Genomic DNA, 20,098 nt, shown 5'->3' with positions numbered 1-20,098 from the left:
AGCTGACATTCCAACAAAAATTTTATTCTTTGATTAGTCTATTGTTTCTAATTTTGAAACTGTCTGTGCAATTAAAAATCACTTCAAAAACAGTTATAGTTACACATTTATTAGAATTATGACAGAATAATATTCTCAGTTCAAATATCATTAGACTCATTCTTTTGTCTTATTATTCTTAGATCTTGCATATTTCTGATACTCCTGGAATCCTGATTTTTAAAAAAACTTTAAAATTTTTTTAATCCTATTTATATGAGTGTTTTATATGTCTCTTTGCATGTATACTGCATGCATGGTACTTAAGGAGGCTAGAACTGCACTCTTGATCCCTTAGAACTTGAGTTAAGAATAGTTGTAAATCACCATGTGGGTGCTAGAAACGAAACTTGGATCCTCTGTAAGAACAACAAGCACTCTTAACCACGGAGCTATCTCCAGGCCTTGAAATCCTATCATCTTGCTTTTCAATGTACGTATGTATGTGTGTATTTTTTTTCTGTATGCTCTAGTTGAGTCCAAGTGTACATCAACCTGGATCATTGGGTTAGCCTCCTAATGGGTTTTTTCGCTTTTGGATTTGTCTCCTATATAAAATCAAATCCTTCCTTATGAAGTCTTTATGAACCAATTAGATGACAAGCCATGCTTGTATTCCAAACCTTGAGTGATCTCTTGTACCATCCACCACTGAAGCACATTCCCTTAAAACACCACTTGGTCATGGTCTTAAAATTGCCCAGGTTACAACTCCCTTGATTTCAGGCCCCTTGAAATGCCATATATATTTTGTTTCTCTCTGGAATGTGAAGGGTCCACTCTTGTTCATTTCTCTTAGTCTAGAGAGACTATATTCATTTACACAAGGGTTATTTCTTTATCTCCTTCTGATCTTTGCTGAATGTTCCCTGCTCACTGAAGGCTTTTATAAGCACTTTTCTCCCAATTGCTACCTCAGTTCCAGAAACACACACATAAAACTGCTATCATCCCCTGTCCTCCTTTATTTATTTATTTTTTGTAATTTGTATATCCTTCTCTTATATGCAGAATATCACTCTTATTGACTGTGAGGTGCAGAGACCTCTTCTTAGGTGAATACTGGATAACTGACATTACCACAGAAGAATATTTCTGGACCATCCAATTCTACTTCTGAATCAGAAGTAGAGTTCATTATAGAGATTTTTTATAGAGTTTATTGTAGAGATTTTAACACAGATTTAAGCATGGGATTTATAGGAAGAGGTTGTATTATCCAGCATTCTCTAGAGGAACATAACTGACAGAATGAATACACACACACACACACACACACACACACACACACACACACACACATGCACGCAGGCCTGCAGGCACTTGTGTCTTGTGTGGGATTTATCAGAGTTGATTAAAGGCTGTGAATCAAGTAGTTCAACAATGGCTGTCTCTTGATGGTAAGGCCAAAGGTCATATAATTGTTCAGTCCTGAAGAAGTAGGTTTTAACACCAACAAAGGAATACCTCAGAAGCAGAATAACAATGGTTGCATGAAGAAACTAAGATATTTTTGTTGTTGTTGAAACAGTTTCACTATGTAGTCCTGGATAACCTATGCCTGTTTATTTAAACCAGACTAGCCTTTAACTCTTAGAGATCTATCTGCCTCTGCCTCTCAAGTGCTGGGATTAAAGATGTGTACCTCTGCTCCTGGCTCTAAGATGCATTTTTACTGTGAACACAGTTTATAGTTGTATTTCTAAGGTTCTCAGGTTTATGTCTAGGAAAAGAGTAAGGCTATATTCAAAACTCATATAGGCTTGGGTCTTAATAATACAGTTTATGGCCTGGAGAAATGGCTCACTGCTGCTCTTCCAGAGGTTCAGAGTTTGGTTCTCAGAAGCCAAGTTATAAGACTCACAACTGCTTGTAACTCCAGCTTCTGGAGATCTGATGCCCTCTTTTGTCTTCCACAGGCATCCTAACACACATGCACATATATGCAAACAGACTCACATTCATACATGTACATAAATAGTAAGTGATTTAAAACATGAATCATTGCTTTTTTAACATTTGTATCTGAAATATCTCTGTATAAAAGGAATATTGTTTCTATGTAGGCAACTGTCACAGTAAATTTTTTTAATTGTGCTGGAATTTTTAATCCAGTTGACAAGAGAGACTTCAATTGGACTTTACAGTGAGTGCCTTCTCATCTCCCTTTCATTTTGCTTATTATTTTACCCTCTCTCACCCATTAGTTTGCTTATGACTAGTTGGTCCTCTTTGAAACATATGTTCTATAAGAGTAAGCTTTTTCTTTCCTTTTGGGTCAGTGTTTGGAGATATCCTAGGATGAGAATAGTGCAAATAGTGTAATGGCTACTAAGAAGTTATGAATGTGGGTGGTGCTGTCTCATGAGTGCTGGGATTGTGAATTGAATAAAAAAGAGAAGGGGAACCAAGTACCAGCATTCATCTCTCTATGCTTCCTGGCATAGAGGATGAGATAGGATCAGGTTCTTCAAGCTCCCACCTCTATGACCTCCTTACCATGATGGAATCTCAAACTGTGGAACAAAATACAACCATCCTTTTCACAGTTGTTTGTTTCAACATATTTTATCATAGCAACAGAAAAAGTAACTTATATAGCTGTGTTTGTGTAACAGCATTAGATATATGCTTGGCTCATTCTTTAAAATTGGAAAAGAATTTTAGAGATAGCTTCTTAGAGTGACATGATTTCAACAAAGATTTGCTTTAGCATGTGTGGTATTCTCCTGATATGAACTAAAATACAGCCATGAGGATCCTGGCATTAAGCGTAGTACTTAATCTTTTCCTCTTTCTACCAGGTTCTACTCCTACAGTTGAAGATAGAATTGACATTTGACCTTTTTATTTGAAAAAACACCAATCATTTTGATTGGCAACACTTTTTTATTAATTACACTTTATTCACTTTGTATTCTAGCAGTAGCCCCCTCCCTAATCCCCTCTCAATCCCACCCTCCCTCCCTCTTCTCCTATGCCCCTCTCCCAGTCCAATGATAGAGGAGGTCTTCCCTCCCATTTGACCATAGCCTATCAGGTCTCATCAGGACTCGCTTCTTTGTCTTCCTCTGTGGCCTGGCAAGGCTGCTCCCCTCTCAGATGGAGGTGATTCAAGAGCCAGCCCATAAGTTCATGTCAGAGATGGCCCCTGGTCCTATTATTGGGGAACCCTCTTGGATTTTGAGCTGTCTTGAGCTTCTTCTGTGCAGGGGTTCTAAGTTATCTCCGTGCATGGCCCTTGTTTGGAGTATCTGTCTCAAAAAAGACCCCTGTGCCCAGATTTTTTGGTTCTATTGCTCCCTTTGTGGAGCTCTTGTTCCTTCCAGGACTTTCTATCTCCCCCTTCTTTCATAAGATTCCATGCACTGTGCCCAAAGTTTGGCTATGCATCTCAGTATATGTTTTGATACCCTGCTGGGTGAAGTCTTTTGGAGGCCCTCTGTGATAGGCTCCTGTCCTGTTCCCTGTTTTCTCCATCTTCCTATGTCCATCTCATTTGCCTTTCTGAATGAAGATTGAGCATCTTACCCAGGTTCCTCCTTCTTGGTTAGCTTCCTTAGGTATACAGATTTTAGTATGATTATTCTATATTATATGTCTAATATCCACTTATAAGTGAGTATATACCATGTGTGTCTTTCTGCTTCTGGGATACCTCACTCAAGATGATCTTATTTAGATCCCACCATTTGCCTGCAAATTTCATGATTTCCTTGTTTTTAATTACTGATTGTGTAATTCCATTGTGTAAATGTACCACAATTTCTGTATCCATTCCTCAACTGAGGGGCATCTGAGTTGTTTCCAACTTCTGGCTGCTACAAACATGGTTGAGCAAATGTCCTTGTATACTTGAACAACTTTTGGGTATATGCCTAAGAGTGGTACAGCTGGGTCTTGAGGAAGCACTATTCCTATTTGTCTGAGAATGCACCAGATTGATTTGCAAAGTGGTTGTACAAGTTTAACTTTTAAAAAACATATTTTTTGTGTTGTTATTGTTGATGTATGTTGGTTATGGACACAAATATATATTTATCTTATTGATTCTCAACTCCTACTTATTCCAAGTGATACTTGGCAATGTCTAGAGACATTTTTTATTACTGTGTGTGTGTGTGTGTGTGTGTGTGTGTGTGTAAGAGAGAGAGACATAGAGAGAGAGAGAAAGAGAGAGAGATGATGGAGATAGGGATATAATGGAAGCAAATGTGGGAAGGAGAAGGCCCTCAAAGATCTATGACAGAAGTCTTGTTCTGTAACCTTTGAGCCAATGATTTCATCCTTGAGTCTCTCGTAATACTTTTTGCTTAATGGTACAAGAAAGTTTGAAAGCACACCCCAGCTGGGTGCTGTAACTGAGGACGTACTGTAATCTGAGAGCTTGATTTGGCTGGCTGACTTATTCACCATCACACTGCCATAGCCTCTCACATGCAGCTGAGGAACTGAGTAAGACTGGAGGCCAAAGAAAGCTGTTTCTGACCTGAACAAATAATACCTACAAAAAAAATCAAGATCAATCTCGATGCAATTATTCAGGCTTAACAGCTTTTGCTGTATATGGTATGGCTTTTCTCTGAGACAATAGATGGGTGCTGGAAGCATTTTAGGGCAGAAGAGTTAGGAAAAGAAGCCCAGGCATATAAGCACACATTCAAGAGGCAGAACCTAGATTTCTTTCTCCTCATTTTTCCCCTCTTAGATTCAATCTCTCTCTCTCTTTCCCTGCTTCCACTCTTTAGCTCACACTAGTCCCACACATCACACGGTTTAAAAGTTCACAAACAAGAATAAATAAGGGTTGAATGAATTACTGAATGACTTTGAATGTCCTTTACTTTTGCCCTTTCATTCATTTTTTTAATTTATTTATTTTTATTAATCACAGTTTATCAATTTTGTATCCCCCCATAAGGCCCTCCCTCCTCCTCTCCCGGTCCCATCCTCCCTCCCCCTTCTTCACGCATTCCCCTCCCCAAGTCCACTGATAGGGGAGGTCCTCCTCTCCTTCTTTCTGATCTTAGTCTATCAGATCACATCAGGAATGGCTGCATTGTCATCTTCTGTGGCCTTGTAAGGCTGTTCTCCTCTCAGGGAGAGGTGATCAAAGAACAGGCCAATCAGATTATGTCAGAGGTAGTCCCTCTTCCCATTACTATGGAACCCACTTGGACACTAAGCTGCCATGGACTACATCTGTGCAAGGGTTCTAGGTTATCTCCATACCTGGTACTTGGTTGGAGTATGAGTCTCTGGGAAGACCCCTGTGTTCAAATTTTCTGGTTCTGTTGCTCTCCTTGTGGGGTTCCTGTCCTCTCCAGATCTTACTATTTCCCACTTCTTACATAAGATTTCCTGCACATTGCTCAACATTTGGCCATAAGTTTCAGCATCTGCTTTGGTAGTCTGCAGGGCATCTAAAGAAACTAATCAAGAGAGAGGACCCTGACTAAAATGCTCAATCCCCATCCCAAAAGACAAAGAGGTTGGACATCAGAAGAAGAAGAAAACAGGAAACAACCTAGGAACCTGTCACAGAGGGCCTCTGAAAGGCTCTACCCTTTCATTCATTTTTAAACTCATGTGCCAGTTGTCCTGTTTTTGGGGAGATGAAAGGGTTTAACATTTACAGTCTTACTTTCAGATCAAAGTTACCCTTTGGACATCAAATGACCCAGACAGCTAAATCCTCTGCAGGAATATGAGGTCTTCCTTACAGCAATATCCAAAACGTCCCTGCCTCAAGACCTTTGTCCTAATCCAAAAGTTCTCCTATTACTGTGAGGGAAGTCCTCAGAGCAGAGTTTCAAATGTGTCAATGGACGAAACAGGCTGCTCCCTGACCATCTGTGCCTGTGAAAGCCACTGTCATGCCCACATGTTCTATGGGTTCTCAACCTCCATAGCTGCTACTGCGTGGTGCTCCTTATCTGCTGCTGTTGGCTGTAGAACTTAAGCAAAATGATAGACTTCTTTCCCTCTGTTCATTTACCTGTGTTCACATAGAGCCTTATCTTATAACCTGACACAAATATCTGGCTTTTGTGTCTAATGTCCCTATCTAGGGAGGCTCAAAATTAACCTACCTGACCAAGTGTGTGTTTAGGTAGAAGAGAATGGAAAGAAATGGATGATAGTTTTTCTGGGTAGCTTTGACCATCAACTTGAGACAGACTAGAGTCATCTGAAAGGAGCATTTCAACTGAGGGATTAATCAAAGAAGATTGGCCTGTGAATGCTCACAATCTCTGTGGGGGATTGTCTTGATTGTTAATTGATGTAGGAGGGTCCAGTCCACTGTCAGTGGCATCATCCTTATGCAGGTAGTCCTGGACTGTATAAGGAAGCTATCTGAGTATAACACAGACAGAGCCTCAACAAGCAAGCAGCTTTCTACATTTTTCCTACCGTATTTCTTTGACTGTGGAGTTATTTTCTTGGTCAGCGGTAATGCTCTATGAAATACCAAGTAGGCTTGCCTACAAATCCGTGCCTGGACTTCCCTCAGCAATGCACTGACCTGGAGTTGCACGGCAGATAAACCCTTTCCTCCCCTAAGTTGCTTTGGTTAGAACACTTTATCACACCAACAGAATGAAACTAGAACAGTGGCAGATACCCCTTCCAGCTCTACTGAAATTTCCCCCTTCTCCCAGAGATCACCTTATCATAAATATTGACCTTAGCTAAACAATGAAGGAAAGAAGAAAGAAGCTTCACACCCTATGATGGTTTGAATGAGAATGTCCCCCATAGGCTCATATATTTGAATGTTTGGTCCCCACTTGTTAGAACTGTTTGAGAAGGATTAGGAAGTATAGTTTTGTAGGAGGAAGTGTGTCACTGGGGGTGGGGGTTGATATTTCAAAAGCCCATGGCATTCCCAGTTAGCTCACTCTCTCTCTTTTTGTGGTTGTTGTCTCAGTATGTAAGCACTCAGCTACTGCTTCAGTGCTATGCCTGCTTGCTGCCATGCTCCCTGTAATAATGGCCATGGATTCATCCTCTGAAACTGTAAACATAATGAACTTTCTCTTCTATAAGCTTCTTGGTCATGGTGTGTTCCTATAGCAGGAAAAGTAGCTAAGGCACTCCCAAAGTGTATGAACTCAGGATAAGGGATACTTTCCAGACGAGCTTCAACCCTCTGATTGTTTTCACTTCTATTTCCAGGGTTTTTGGTGCGGTTGTCCCACTAGTAGAAATAGCCATTCAGTGAATTCCTATGGTTCACAGCATAGTTTTTGCAATTGAAACCCCTGGATTAGGCAGTACAGAACCCAAAGAAGCATATGTTCTGAATTTATTCACTAAATCATCTAAATTTGTCACTGATTCCAATGATAACAATAAAATTGTAGTCTTAGAGACTTCAAATAGTTAAGGACTCATTTCAATAACAAAAGCGAATACTATCTATCTTTTGATCATCAATCTATGTATCTGTCTATTTATGCATGCATCCATCAGTATATATGTATGTATGCAGGTATGTATGTATTTCTACCTACCTACTTACCTATCTATCTATCTGTCTGTCTGTCTGCCTGTTTATCTCTTGGATTTCATTGCAAGACCTTACTTCAGTATTTGCTTGATATTACCATAACACCAATTTCTAGGAATACTTACGCTGAGTAGAGTCTGTGATGCATCAGCTAGAACTTGACTAGAATCTTAACATGTGTCAAATACCATCGGCTATCTCTTGTTTTCATGCTTTGCATTCTGAAGAATTATTCATGTTTAGACTTGGAAGCCTAAAGTGTGTGTTTCTGACATGGTCACCTTTTGGACAACTGCATAAGCAACTTTTGTTTGTTTCTTCTCACCCCTTAAGACCCCCACACCACACTGAATCTTGGACTTGGCAGTGTAACAAGTGCTTTGCCTACTTGTGAGTTGAGATTGACAAATACAAATTGAAATAACATATCAAGAGACTGTGTCATACTTCTGGCTCAATCCTTAGTTTAAAGCCTTGTTGTCAATAGAAGTGGGGACTGAAAAGTGGGAAAAGAGATTTGGACTCCCCATCAGAATGTCAATCGGTGAAATTTTTGACAAGATAACATATTATCTTCAGTGAAAGCATCATTGATGGATACTCTAACATTGGATTAGATTCCCTAACCACAGTCTAATCTCATTTTAGGATCTGAATCACTTCTTGAAATTTGTTGTGTCAAAAACTATTTGTACTTTGGATCATATTTTATTACTGACTTAACCATATATACTGACACAAAAGAACATATCCCGCCCTCAAAATGTTAAAAGATAGTCTACAGAAACAAGTCAGTGTTCCAACAAAGAATATTTGTTCTTAGTTGGTAAAAGGATGTGTCAGTGGCTTCAGTTGTTATCCCAATATATTGTCACCTCAAACAGATGTGTCCTTTAAAGTATTGAGTTACCTGGCTTGCTGCACTATATACTTCTGTATTCTTGTAGGTTCTTGCTCACTTTAAGGTCTGTAGGGGTTCTGGGGAGATAGCCCATTGGGTAGCATGCTGGATGTGTGAGCATAAGGACCTGCTTTCAAATACTTAGTGCTTCAAAGCTTGCATATATGAACACACACACAAACACACATGAACATAAAAAAATATCACACTGACTATGCTACTTTTTTGTGTAAAGATGACTACAAAAGTCAACTAACTTATTTCACTTAACTTTTACTATTAGTTCCCAATTCCACTAGATTATGTGCCACAGGGAAGTTTATACATGTTCTTCCCTCTATGTGGGACATTCTCCTATCCCACCCCTACCCCATCTCCTCACCAGTTGCTGGGCTAATTTTCCCTGAGAAAGATTTTATGATCCTTCCTCATTGATGAAGCTCACTTCCTATGGATAACTCTAAAAGCCATGGATGAACCTTTCTGTTTTTGTTGTTATGTCTCTGACACTAATTCTTTTAGAATAGAATTTTATTTATATTTATCTATTTGTGTGTATTTTGGTGTGTGTGTGATGTGCATATAATAGTACTTATATGTGACTTTGTGTGTGTATTTGGGGGGCAAAGCAGGACATAGGACATGTTTCTCTGGCATATTCCATCATATTACCTTAGGACAAGGTCTCTCACTGAAGCATGAAGTTGGATAGTGAGATTTTAGGATCAGCCTGTTTCTGCTCTTTTATGCTTGGGTTACAAGCATGTGTATTCATGCCTGGGTTTTTATATGGGTACTGGGAATTTGAACTCAGATCTTAATGCTTTCAAAGTAAGCTCTCTTACCTACTGAGTCATGTTCTAGCCCCTTATTTTCATTATTTGAGATGAGGTCTCATGCTTTCCAGGCTAGCTTAAAAAACTTTCTATATATACTGACAATATCCTTGGACTTTTGATCATTCTTGACTCTGCCTCCTGAGGGCTAAAATTTCACGCATGAACCACTATACCTAATTTATATGATATCGTGAATTGAATCCAAGGCCTCATGCATTTTAGGCAAGCACTCTACAATTGAACTATGTCCCAAGTCCTGTTGACACTTATTTCTGTTATTGTTGAGGTCCAGCTTTATTCCATGGTGATCAGACAAGATACATGGGATTATTTCAATCTTCTAGTATCTGTTGAGGCTTGCTTTGTGACCCACTATATGGTCTATTTTGGAGAAGGTTCCATGAGGTGCTGAGAAGAAGGTAAATTCTTTTGTGTTTGGGTGTAAAGTTCTGTTAGGTCCATTTGATTCATGACCTCTGTCAGAGACATTGTTTCTTTGTTTAATTTCTGTTTGGTTGACCTGTCCTTTGTTGAGAGTGGGGTGTTGAAGTCTCCCACTATTAATGTATGGGGATCTATATGTGCTTTAAATTTTATCAATGTTTCTTTCACAAATGTGGGTGCCCTTGTATTTGGGGCATAGATGTTCAGGATTGTGACGTCTTCCTGGTGGAATTTTCCCTTGATGAGTATGAAGTGTTCCCCATCTCTTTTGATTAATTTTGGTTGAAAGTCTATTTTATCAGATATTAGAATGGCTACTCCTGCTTGCTTCTTGGGTCCGTTTGCTTGGAAAGTCGTCTTCCAACCCTTTACCCTCAGGTAATGTCTATCTTTGTGTCTTAGGTGTGTTTCTTGTATGCAACAGATTGCTGGGTTTAGTTTACTTATCCATTCTGTTAATCTGTGTCTTTTTATTGGAGAGTTGAGTCCATTGATGTTGAGAGAGATTAATGACCAGTGGCTGTTAGATCTCTTGATTTTGATGTTGGCTGTGGTCATACTGTTGTGTGCTTGGTTGCTTTTTGTTTTACTGAAGTGAGGTTATTTATTTCCTGTGTTTTCTTGAATGTAGCTAGCTTTCTTGGGTTGTATTTTCCCTTCCAGTGTCTTCTGTAATGCTGGATTTGTTTGTAGGTATTGTTGAAATTTGTTTTTGTCATTGAATATCTTGTTTTCTCCATCTATGAGGACTGAGAGTTTTGCGGGGTATAGTAGCCTTGGCTGACATCTGTGTTCTCTTAGGGTCTGCATGATATCTGTCCAGGCCCTTCTGGCTTTCATAGTCTCTGTTGAAAAGTCAGGTGTGATTCTAATGGGTTTGCCATTATATGTTACTTGGCCTTTTTCCCTTTCAGCTTTTAGTATTTTTATTTGTTCTGTATACTTACTGTTTTGATTATTATGTGGCGGGAGGATTTTCTTTTCTGGTCAAATTTGTTGGGTGTTCTGTAGGCCTCATGTATTCTAATTGGCCTCGACACTTATTTCTATGGTTAATTTGCTTGCAGTCTTCAAAATAAATTTTAAGATTTTTGAGGGCATTAAATCTTATGCTTGGTCATTCCTAGCCTATGCAGGGATACACATATCATTCAATAAATATTTGTTAAGTTAAGACTAAAATATTAGCTTGATCAGCTACCCATACCAAATTAATGTTTTAATGTCTATGCCTGTCTCTTATAACTAATATCAAATTTTCAATTGATATGCAATTCCCATCAAAATACCAACACAATTCTTTTTTATTGTTTATTATTATTAGTTATATTTTATTAACTCTGTGTCCCAGCTGTATCCCACTCCCTTATTCCTTCCCAATCCCACCCTCCCTCCCTCAGCTTCTCCCTGCCCCTTTCCAAGTCCACGGATTGGGGAGGACCTCCTCCCCTTTCATCTGGCCCTGTTTTATCAGGTATCTTCAGGACTGGCTGCAAAGTCCTCCTCTGTGGCCTAGCAGGACAGCTCCTCCCTTGGGGGTTGGGGAAGTCAAAGAGCCTGCCATTGAGTTCCGGTCAGAGATAGTCCCTGTTTCCCTTACTATGGAAAACCAATTGGTTTTTGGGCTACCACGAGCTTCGTCCGAGCAACGGTTCTAGGTTATATCCATACATGGTCCTTGGTTTGAGAAACAGTTTCAGAAAAAAACCTCTGTGCCCAGATATATTTGGTCCTTGTGGGGCTCCTATCCATTCCAGTCATACTAACTCCCCTTCTGCTGAAGGTTTGGTTATGAGTCTTAGTATCTGTTTTGAAACGCTGCTTGGTAGAGTCTTTCAGATGCCTTCTGTGGTAGACTCCTGACATACGTCCAATGCATATCTCATTTGTCTTTCTAAGTGAGAATTGATCATCTTACCCCACCAACACAATTCTTTACAGAACTTGAAAGAACAATTCTCAAATTCATATGGAAAAAAAAACCCAGAATTGCTAAAACAATCCTGTACAACAACAGATAGTCTGGAGGTATGTCCATCCCTGATCTCAAGCTGTACTACAGACCAATAGTAATAAAAACTGCATGGTACTGGCATAGAAACAGAATGGTGGATTAATAGAATCAAATAGAAGACCCAGAAATAAACCCACACACTACTGATACTTGATTTTTGACAAAGAAGCCAAAACCATACAATGGAAAAAAGTTAGCATTGTCAACAAATGGTGCTAGTCTAACTGGATGTGTACATGTAGAAAAATCAAATATATCCATACTTATCACCCTGCACAAAACTAAAGTCCAAGTGGATCAAAGACCTCAACATAAAAACAAACACACTAATCTGTTAGAAGAAAAAGTGGGGAAGAGCCTTGAACTCATTGGCATAGGAAACAATTTCCTGAAGAGAATATCAACAGCACAGGCTCTAAGATCAACAATCTATAAATGGGACCTCATGAAAACGAAAAGCTTCTGTAAAGCAAAGGACACTGTCGTTAGAACAAAATGACAGCCTACAGACTGGGAAAAGATCTTCACCAACCCTATAACTGACAGAGAGCTAATATCCATAATATATAAAGAACTCAAGAAGTTAAAGAGCAACAAATCAAGTAATCCAATTAAAAAATGGAAAGGATCATCCTGAGTGAGCTGTCCCAGAGGCAGAAAGACATACATGGTATATATTCACTCATATAGACAAATAACATAGGATAAACCTACTAAAATCTGTACATCTAAAGAAACTAATCAAGAGAGAGGACCCTAACTAAAATAATCAATCCACAACCCAAAAGGCAAAGAGGATGGACATCAGAAGAAAAAACAGGAAACAACCTAGAAACCTGTCTCAGAGGGCCTCTGAAAAGCTCTGCCCTGCAGACTATCAAAGCAGACGCTGAGACTTATGGCCAACTGTTGGGCAGAGTACATGGAATCTTATGTAAGAAGTGGGAAATAGTAAGATCTGGAGAGGATAGGAACCCCACAAGGAGAGCAACAGAACCAGAAAATTTGAACACAGGGGTCTTCCCAGAGACTCATACTCCAACCAAGTACCAGGCATGGAAATAACCTAGAACCCCTGCATAGATGTAGCCCATGGCAGTTTAGTGTCCAAGTGGGTTCCATAGAAGTGGGAAGAGGGACTGCCTCTGACATAATGTGATTGGCTTGCTCTTTGATCACCTCCCCCCTGAGGGGGGAGCAGCCTTACCAGGCCACAGTAGAGGACAATGCAGCCACTCCTGATGGGATCTGATAGACTAAGATCAGAAGAAAGGAAAGGAGGACCTCCCTTATCAGTGGACTTGGGGAGGTGCATGTACAAAGGAGGAGGGGGGAGGGGAGGGTGAGACCAAGAGGGGAGGAGGGTGGGGCATATGTTGGGATACAAAGTGAATAAAGTGTAATTAATAAAATAAAAAAAGAATAAAAAATGGGGTACAGAGCTAAACAGAGAATTCTCAATAGAGGAATATCAAATGACAGAGAAACACTTAAGAAATTCTCAACATCTTTAGTCATCAGGGAGATGCAAATCAAAACGACTCTGAGATTTCACCTTACACACATCAGAATGGCTAAGATCAAAAACTCAAGTGACAACACATGCTGGAGAGGTTGTGGAGAAAGGGGAACCCTCCTCCACTGCTGGTGGGAATGTAAACTTGAACAAACACTTTGGAAATTAATCTGGCACCTTCTCAGACAATTAGGAATAGTGCTTCCTCAAGATCCAGCTATACCACTCCTAGGCATATATCCAAAATATACTCAAGTATACAACAGGGACATTTGCTCAACCATGTTTGTAGCAGCTTTATTTGTAATAGTCAGAATCTGGAAACAACCTAGCTGCCCCTCAACTGAGGAATGGATACAGAAATTGTGGTAAATTCACACAATGGACTACTACTCAGCTATTAAAACCAAGGAAATCATGAAATTTGCAGGCAAATGGTGGGATCTAGAAAAGATCATCCTGAGTTAGTTATCCCAGAAGCAGAAAGACACACATGATATATACTCACTTATAAGTGGATATTAAACATATTATATAGGATAAACACACTAAAATCTGTACACCTAAAGATGCTAAGCAAGAAGGAGGACCCTGGATAAGATGATAAATCCTCACTCAGAAAGGTAAATGTGACAGACATCAGAAGAGGGAGAAAACAGGCAACAAGACAGAAGCCTACCACAGAGGTCCTCTGAAAGATTCTATTCAGCAGATATCAAAACAGATGCTGATACTCCGTTGCCAAACTTTGGGCAGAGTGCAGGGAGTCTTGTGAAAGAAGGAGGAGATGAAGGAACTTGGGGGGACAGGAGCTCCACATTGAGAGCAGCAGAACCAGATCTGGGTATAGGGGTCTTTTCTGAGACTGTGTCTCCAACCGGGGACCATGCATGGAGATAACCTAGAACCCCTGCACAGATGTAGCCCATGGAAGCTCAGTGTCCAAGTGGGTTCCCTGGTTATGGGAACAGGGATGTCTCTGAGAAGGACTCAGTGGCTGGTTCTCTGATCATCTCCCCCTGAGGGGGAGCAGCCTTGCTGGGCCATGGAGGAGGACATTGCAGCCAGTCCTAAAGAGAACTGATAGGCTGGGATCAGAGGTAAGGGGAGGAGGACCTCCCCTATCTGTGGACTTGGGGAGGGGTGTGGGAGGAGAATAGGGAGGGAGGGTGGGATTGGGAGGTGATGAGGGTGGGGGTTACAGCTAGGATACAATTTGAATAAAGTGTAATTAACAAAAAATAAATTAATTAAAAAATTTGCAATTGGTAACAGCTCCTTATTTCTATGTTCCTTATAAAGTGGATATTGGAGATATTTAAGCAAATAAACAAAGATGCAGAAAGATGCTCTTCAATTTGCCTTCTATCATTATGGACAGACCCCTCTGAATTCTGCAACATACTGTGATTGGCTCCCTCTCTTGCCCTTGGACCTCCAAAGGGGAGCTGTACTTAGACAAAGATGAGCTTGGAACCCATCTTATCAGAGATATGTGAAGGCTTTTGTAAACAGAAAACTTCTTGAGAAGAGCAGACTTACTAAAATGTTCTCCTTTCATCATATTGACTGTGTAGCTGATTTGCGACTAATTTAATCTTTGATGGTAAAGCACATAAATCACATTCAGTGTAGAGGAGCACTAATAGTCTTATCATCTCCACTAATTTGGGTGTTCTGAGTTCTTAATTGAATAATAAAATTGAAAAAATTAAACCAATACTTTCAGAGTAATTCTATTAAAATGAAATATGGCTTGCTTTTAGTTAAAAGGAAAAAAGTATGGCTTTAAGGAATCAAGAGAGAAAAAAGTAAACCCTTTCATGATCCTATTCATTATTCTCAGAAACAAAATGGATTTCCTTTCAGCAAGTTGGAATAAAAATGGAGTTCTTTTAAAAACCATGACAAGTTTTATCTAGGGGTATAAAATTTTAAATAGGAAGAGTAATAGCAAGGGATAGGTTTTTACCCAGTAACACAGAGATAAATGCATTTCCTAAGGGTATGTGGATGTAGAAAATGAATCATCCTTGGACCTGCTTAGGTTTGTGACTCAGGAAACCTGTGGATGATAGCTTGTATTTTTGTGGTCAAAGTTCCATATACTTTTCTCTGGATAACAGTGGTCATTTTTATTTCTTTTGATTAAACAGACTACAATAAAAAAGTTAAGGTGGTGTAAAAATTCTTAAATACAGTATACACTGAATTAATATCAAAGCACCTTTAATCAATTTAAAACCATGATCAGAAATATAAGATACTACTTGATTAATTTTCATGAAATATTTTATGAGGATACCCATTCATGAACTTTGTGCATGAGCTGTGAGTCTGTTCATAACCATGATCAGGATTATTTTACTTCATATTGTACTTCAAATAAGCTTGACCGGATTTTTAAAAATCATTCTTATAGCTCTGTAAGCTTTTCTGCTGCTCAGTCTACAAGACTATGTATGACCATAACTTCGCTCCTAATGAGCAGAAACTCTACTTATTAATCTTTATTGGAATTTTTAAAGGTCTGATCATTAGTTTGTTACTCTTAAAGACTTATTTTTGACTGGATTCAGACTCAGAAGTAGAGGCTCTCAGTGAGGATGACAGTCTACATCTCTCTCTCTTTTTTAATGATTTATTTATTTTATGTGCATCAGTGTGAAGGTTCCAGATCCCTTGGAAATGGAGACAGTTGTGAGTTGCCATGTGGTTGCTGGGAATTGAACCCGGGTCCTCCGGAAGAGTGGACAGTGCTCTTAACCACTGAGCCATCTCTCCAGCCCCCACAGTCTACATCTCTTGATAGTCTGTCCTGGCACTTTCCTTTCACTTCCTTCATTCTCTTGGCCTAAAGTTTATCATATTTTGTAGCATCCTCCTTGTTTTACTTATTGTGTTGTGTCCTGCTTTTGTGTTGCTGGTCATATGGAGTGACAAGATGTTGAATCTTAGGTGCATTGGTCCTGGGCTCTTTACCTTCTTTGTTTAAGTGTTTTCTGACAACATATTGTTGAACATCCTCTCCTTTAGAGAGAGACTAAAAAACTTGCAAATTCTGTTACTTGTTTTGGTCTGAAATTGCTGAGGCACAGCAGTATCTGTCAGTCTAGGAATATCCTTTTCTCTCTTTTTGACACTAACCAAGTTGAGAACACTCAGATTGGCATCCACAATTCTGGAACAGGCTTGTGCTTCTGCTCTCCAGTTCTTGATCTATAACAAGAATCCTCCTTACTCGCCAGCAGGTATACTTTGCCATGAGTCTAGATGTCTTGCTTCATGGAAAAATTCTGTCATTCCCACCACAGATTCCAACTACATAACCCAACTTTTCTTTTTTTTATTTTATTTTATTTTATTTTATTTTATCAGTTACATTTTATTAACTCTGTATCCCAGCCGTGTCCCGATCCCTCATTCCCTCCCAGTCCCTCCCTCCCTCATCTCCACCGTGCCCCTTTCCAAGTCCACTGATGGGGGGGGACCTCCTCCCCATTCATCTGATCCTGTTTTATCAGGTATCTTCAGGACTGGCTGCAAAGCCCTCCTCTGTGGCCTAACAGGACTGCTCCTCCCTTCGGGGGTGGGGAGACCAAAGAGCCAGTCATTGAGTTCCTGTTAGAAATAGTCCCTGTTCCCCTCACTTTGGGAAACCAATTGGTTACTGAGCTACCACAGGCTACATCTGAGTGGAGGTTCTAGGTTATATCCATACATGGTCCTTGGTTGAATGTCAGTCTCAGAAAAGACCCTGTGCCCAGATATATTTGGTCCTTGTGGAGCTCCTATCCTTTCCCCATCAGACTAACTCCCCTTCTTTCTTATGATTCCCTGTACTCTGCCAAAGGTTTTGTCATGAGTCTTTGCTTTGAAAACACTGCTAGTTAGAGTCTTTCAGATGCGCTCAGTAGACTCCTGTCATACGTTCAATGCACATCCCATCTGTCTTTCTAAACGAGGATTGATCATCTTACCCCATGTCCGCTCAATTGATTATCTTTTTTAGGTGTATAGATTTCATTATGTTTATCATATCTTATAGGTCTATATAAGTGAGTATATCCCATGTTTGTCTTTCTCCTTCTGGGATATTTCACTCAGAATGATCTTTTCTAGATCCCACCATTTGCCTGCAAATTTCATGATTTCCTCCTTTTTGATTGCTGAGTAGTATTCCATTGTATAAAAATACCACAATTTCTGTACCCATTCCACCGTTGATGGACATCTGGGTTGTTTCCAGGTTCTGGCTATTACAAATAGAGCTGCTATAAACATGGTTGAGCAAGTGTCCTTTTTGTGTACTTGAACAAACTTTGGGTATATACCTAGCAGTGGTATAGCTGGGTCTGGAGGAAGCACTATTCCTATTTGTCTTAGAAAGCGCCAGATAGCTTTCCAGAGTGGTTGTACCAGTTTACATTCCCACCAGCAGTGGAGCAGGGTTCCCCTTTCTCCACAACCTCTCCAGCATGTGTTATCGCTTGAGTTTTTCATCTTGGCCATTCTGATGGGTGTAAGGTGATATCTCAGGGTCGTTTTGATTTGCATTTCCCTGATGGCTAATGAGGATGAGCATTTCTTTAAGTGTTTTTCTGCCATTCGATATTCCTCTGTCGAGAATTCTCTGTTTAGCTCTGTTCCCCATTTTTTAATTGGATTACTTGGATTGCTGCTTTTCAGCTTCTTTAGTTCTTTGTATATACTGGATATTAGTCCTCTGTCAGATAAAGGGTTAGTGAAGATTCTTTCCCAATCTGTAGGCAGTCGTTTTGTTTTGATGACGGTATCCTTTGCTTTACAGAAACTTTTCAGTTTCATGAGGTCCCATTTATTGATTGTTGCTCTTAGATCCTGTGCTGTTGGTGTTCTGTTCAGGAAGTTGTCTCCTGTGCTAATGAGTTCTAGGCTGTTCCCCACTTTTTTTTCCAATTGATTTAGGGTATCTGGTTTTATGTTGAGGTCCTTGATCCACTTTGACTTTAGTTTTGTGCAGGGTGATAAATATGGATCTATTTTCATTTTTCTGCATGTAGACATCCAGTTGGTCCAGCACCATTTGTTGAAGATGCTGTCTTTTTTCCATTGAATGGAATTGGCTTCTTTGTCGAATATCGAGTATTCATAGGTGTGTGGATTTATTTCTGGGTCTTCTATGCGGTTCCATTGATCCTCCTTTCTGTTTCTATGCCAGTACCATGCAGTTTTTATTACTGTTGCCCTGTAGTACAGCTTGAGATCAGGAATGGAGATACCTCCAGATGATCTGTTGTTGTACAGGATCGTTTTGGAGATTCTGGGTTTTTTGTTTCTCCATATGAAGCTGAGAATCTTTTTTTCAAGGTCTGTAAAGAATTTAGTTGGTATTTTGATGGGAATTGCATTGAATCTGTAGATTGCTTTTGGCAGTATGGCCATTTTCACAATGTTAATCCTACCAATCCATGAGCACGGGAGATCTTTCCATCTTCTGATATCTTCTTCGATTTCTTTCTTCAGAGACTTGAAGTTTTTCTCAAACAGGTCTTTCACTTGCTTGTAACCCAACTTTTCACCCAGAGCATCAACAGCTGCTTCTGTGGCCATGTACTTCTCATAGAGAATGCACAGCTTGCCTTCATTGTCCACTTCAATGAGTTTCTGACAGCTAGTGGCTTGGAAGGAGACATTCAACTACATCTTGCCTAGAAGGCACAATGAACAAGAGATTTGTTGGATTTTTTTCTTATTTACTTTTATTCATAATCATAAACTTATCTCTGCAATCTAACTAGATTTGGAGGGGAATGAGAAAGATATGGAACCCAAAGAACTTCAATGAGAGCACAGAACAGAGAGTACTTCAAGCAAATGGGAAGGGGGTGCTCTCCTGAGCCATACAAGGAATGGTCTGGTGGGTAATGTGTCCACAAGTCAAAAGAATTAGACTTGTCCATAGTCGGAAATTGTGATCTTCTTGCTGGTCTTGCCATTCCTGGACCCAATATACTCCATGGCTTCCATGATATTCATGCCTTCTTTCACCTTCCTGAAGACCACATGCCTTCAGTCTTGGCAGTGCAGATAAAAAAAACTGGGAACCATTTGTGTTTGGTCCAGCATTTGCCATGGACAAGATGCCAGGACCTGTATGCTTCAGGATGAAGTTCTCATCCTCAGATTTCTTCTCATAGATAAACCTACTGCCAGTGTTATTATTGCATGTGAGGTCACCATCCTGGTACATGAATCCTGGAATAATTCTGTGGAAGGAGGAACCCTTACATCCAAATCCTTTCTCTCCAGTGCTCAGAGCATGAAAGTTTTCTGCTGTCTCTGCAAACTTTGTCTGCAAACAGTTTAAAGGAGATGCTGCCCAAGGGCTGGCCATGGGCCTCAACAACGAAGAATATGGTGGGGTTGACCATGGCTGCAGCAAAAGGCGACAGGGGACAGCAGTGTCTGCAAAGTCACTTTATTGGATTTTAAGTGAGGTATTTCTCATTTACAGATGTCAAGTCTTGACTACTGTGGTGGTTTGAATCAGAATGACCCCCATAGGCTCATAGGGAGTGGCATTATCTGAAAGGATGAGGACATGTAGTATTGTTGGAGGAGGTATATCATTGAGGGTGGGATTTGAGGCTTCAGAACTCAAACCAGGCCTAGTGGCTCACTCTAGAGATTTTCTTGCTCAGTTCCCTTCCCCAGCACCATATCTTCTTCTGTCCTGCTATGTTCTCCACCCTGATGATGAACTAAACCTCTGACACTGTAAGCCAGCCCCAATGAAATGCTTTCCTTTATGAGAGTTGCCATAATCATGATGTCTTTTCACAGCAATGGC

General features: G+C 40.0%; 2 pseudogenes; both read right to left on the bottom strand.

Moving 5' to 3' along the window:
* Nucleotides 1-15,825: 15,825 nt before the first annotated feature.
* On the bottom strand, nt 15,826-18,951 carry LOC110542523 (small ribosomal subunit protein eS6-like; annotated as a pseudogene).
* A 243-nt stretch (nt 18,952-19,194) lies between these two features.
* LOC110542524 (peptidyl-prolyl cis-trans isomerase A-like) lies at nt 19,195-19,679 on the bottom strand (annotated as a pseudogene).
* Nucleotides 19,680-20,098: the final 419 nt, after the last annotated feature.

The sequence above is a fragment of the Meriones unguiculatus genome, chromosome X, assembly GCF_030254825.1.
Source record: "Meriones unguiculatus strain TT.TT164.6M chromosome X, Bangor_MerUng_6.1, whole genome shotgun sequence".
Lineage (NCBI taxonomy): Eukaryota > Metazoa > Chordata > Mammalia > Rodentia > Muridae > Meriones > Meriones unguiculatus.
This window is presented reverse-complemented; position numbering and strand designations above follow the sequence as displayed.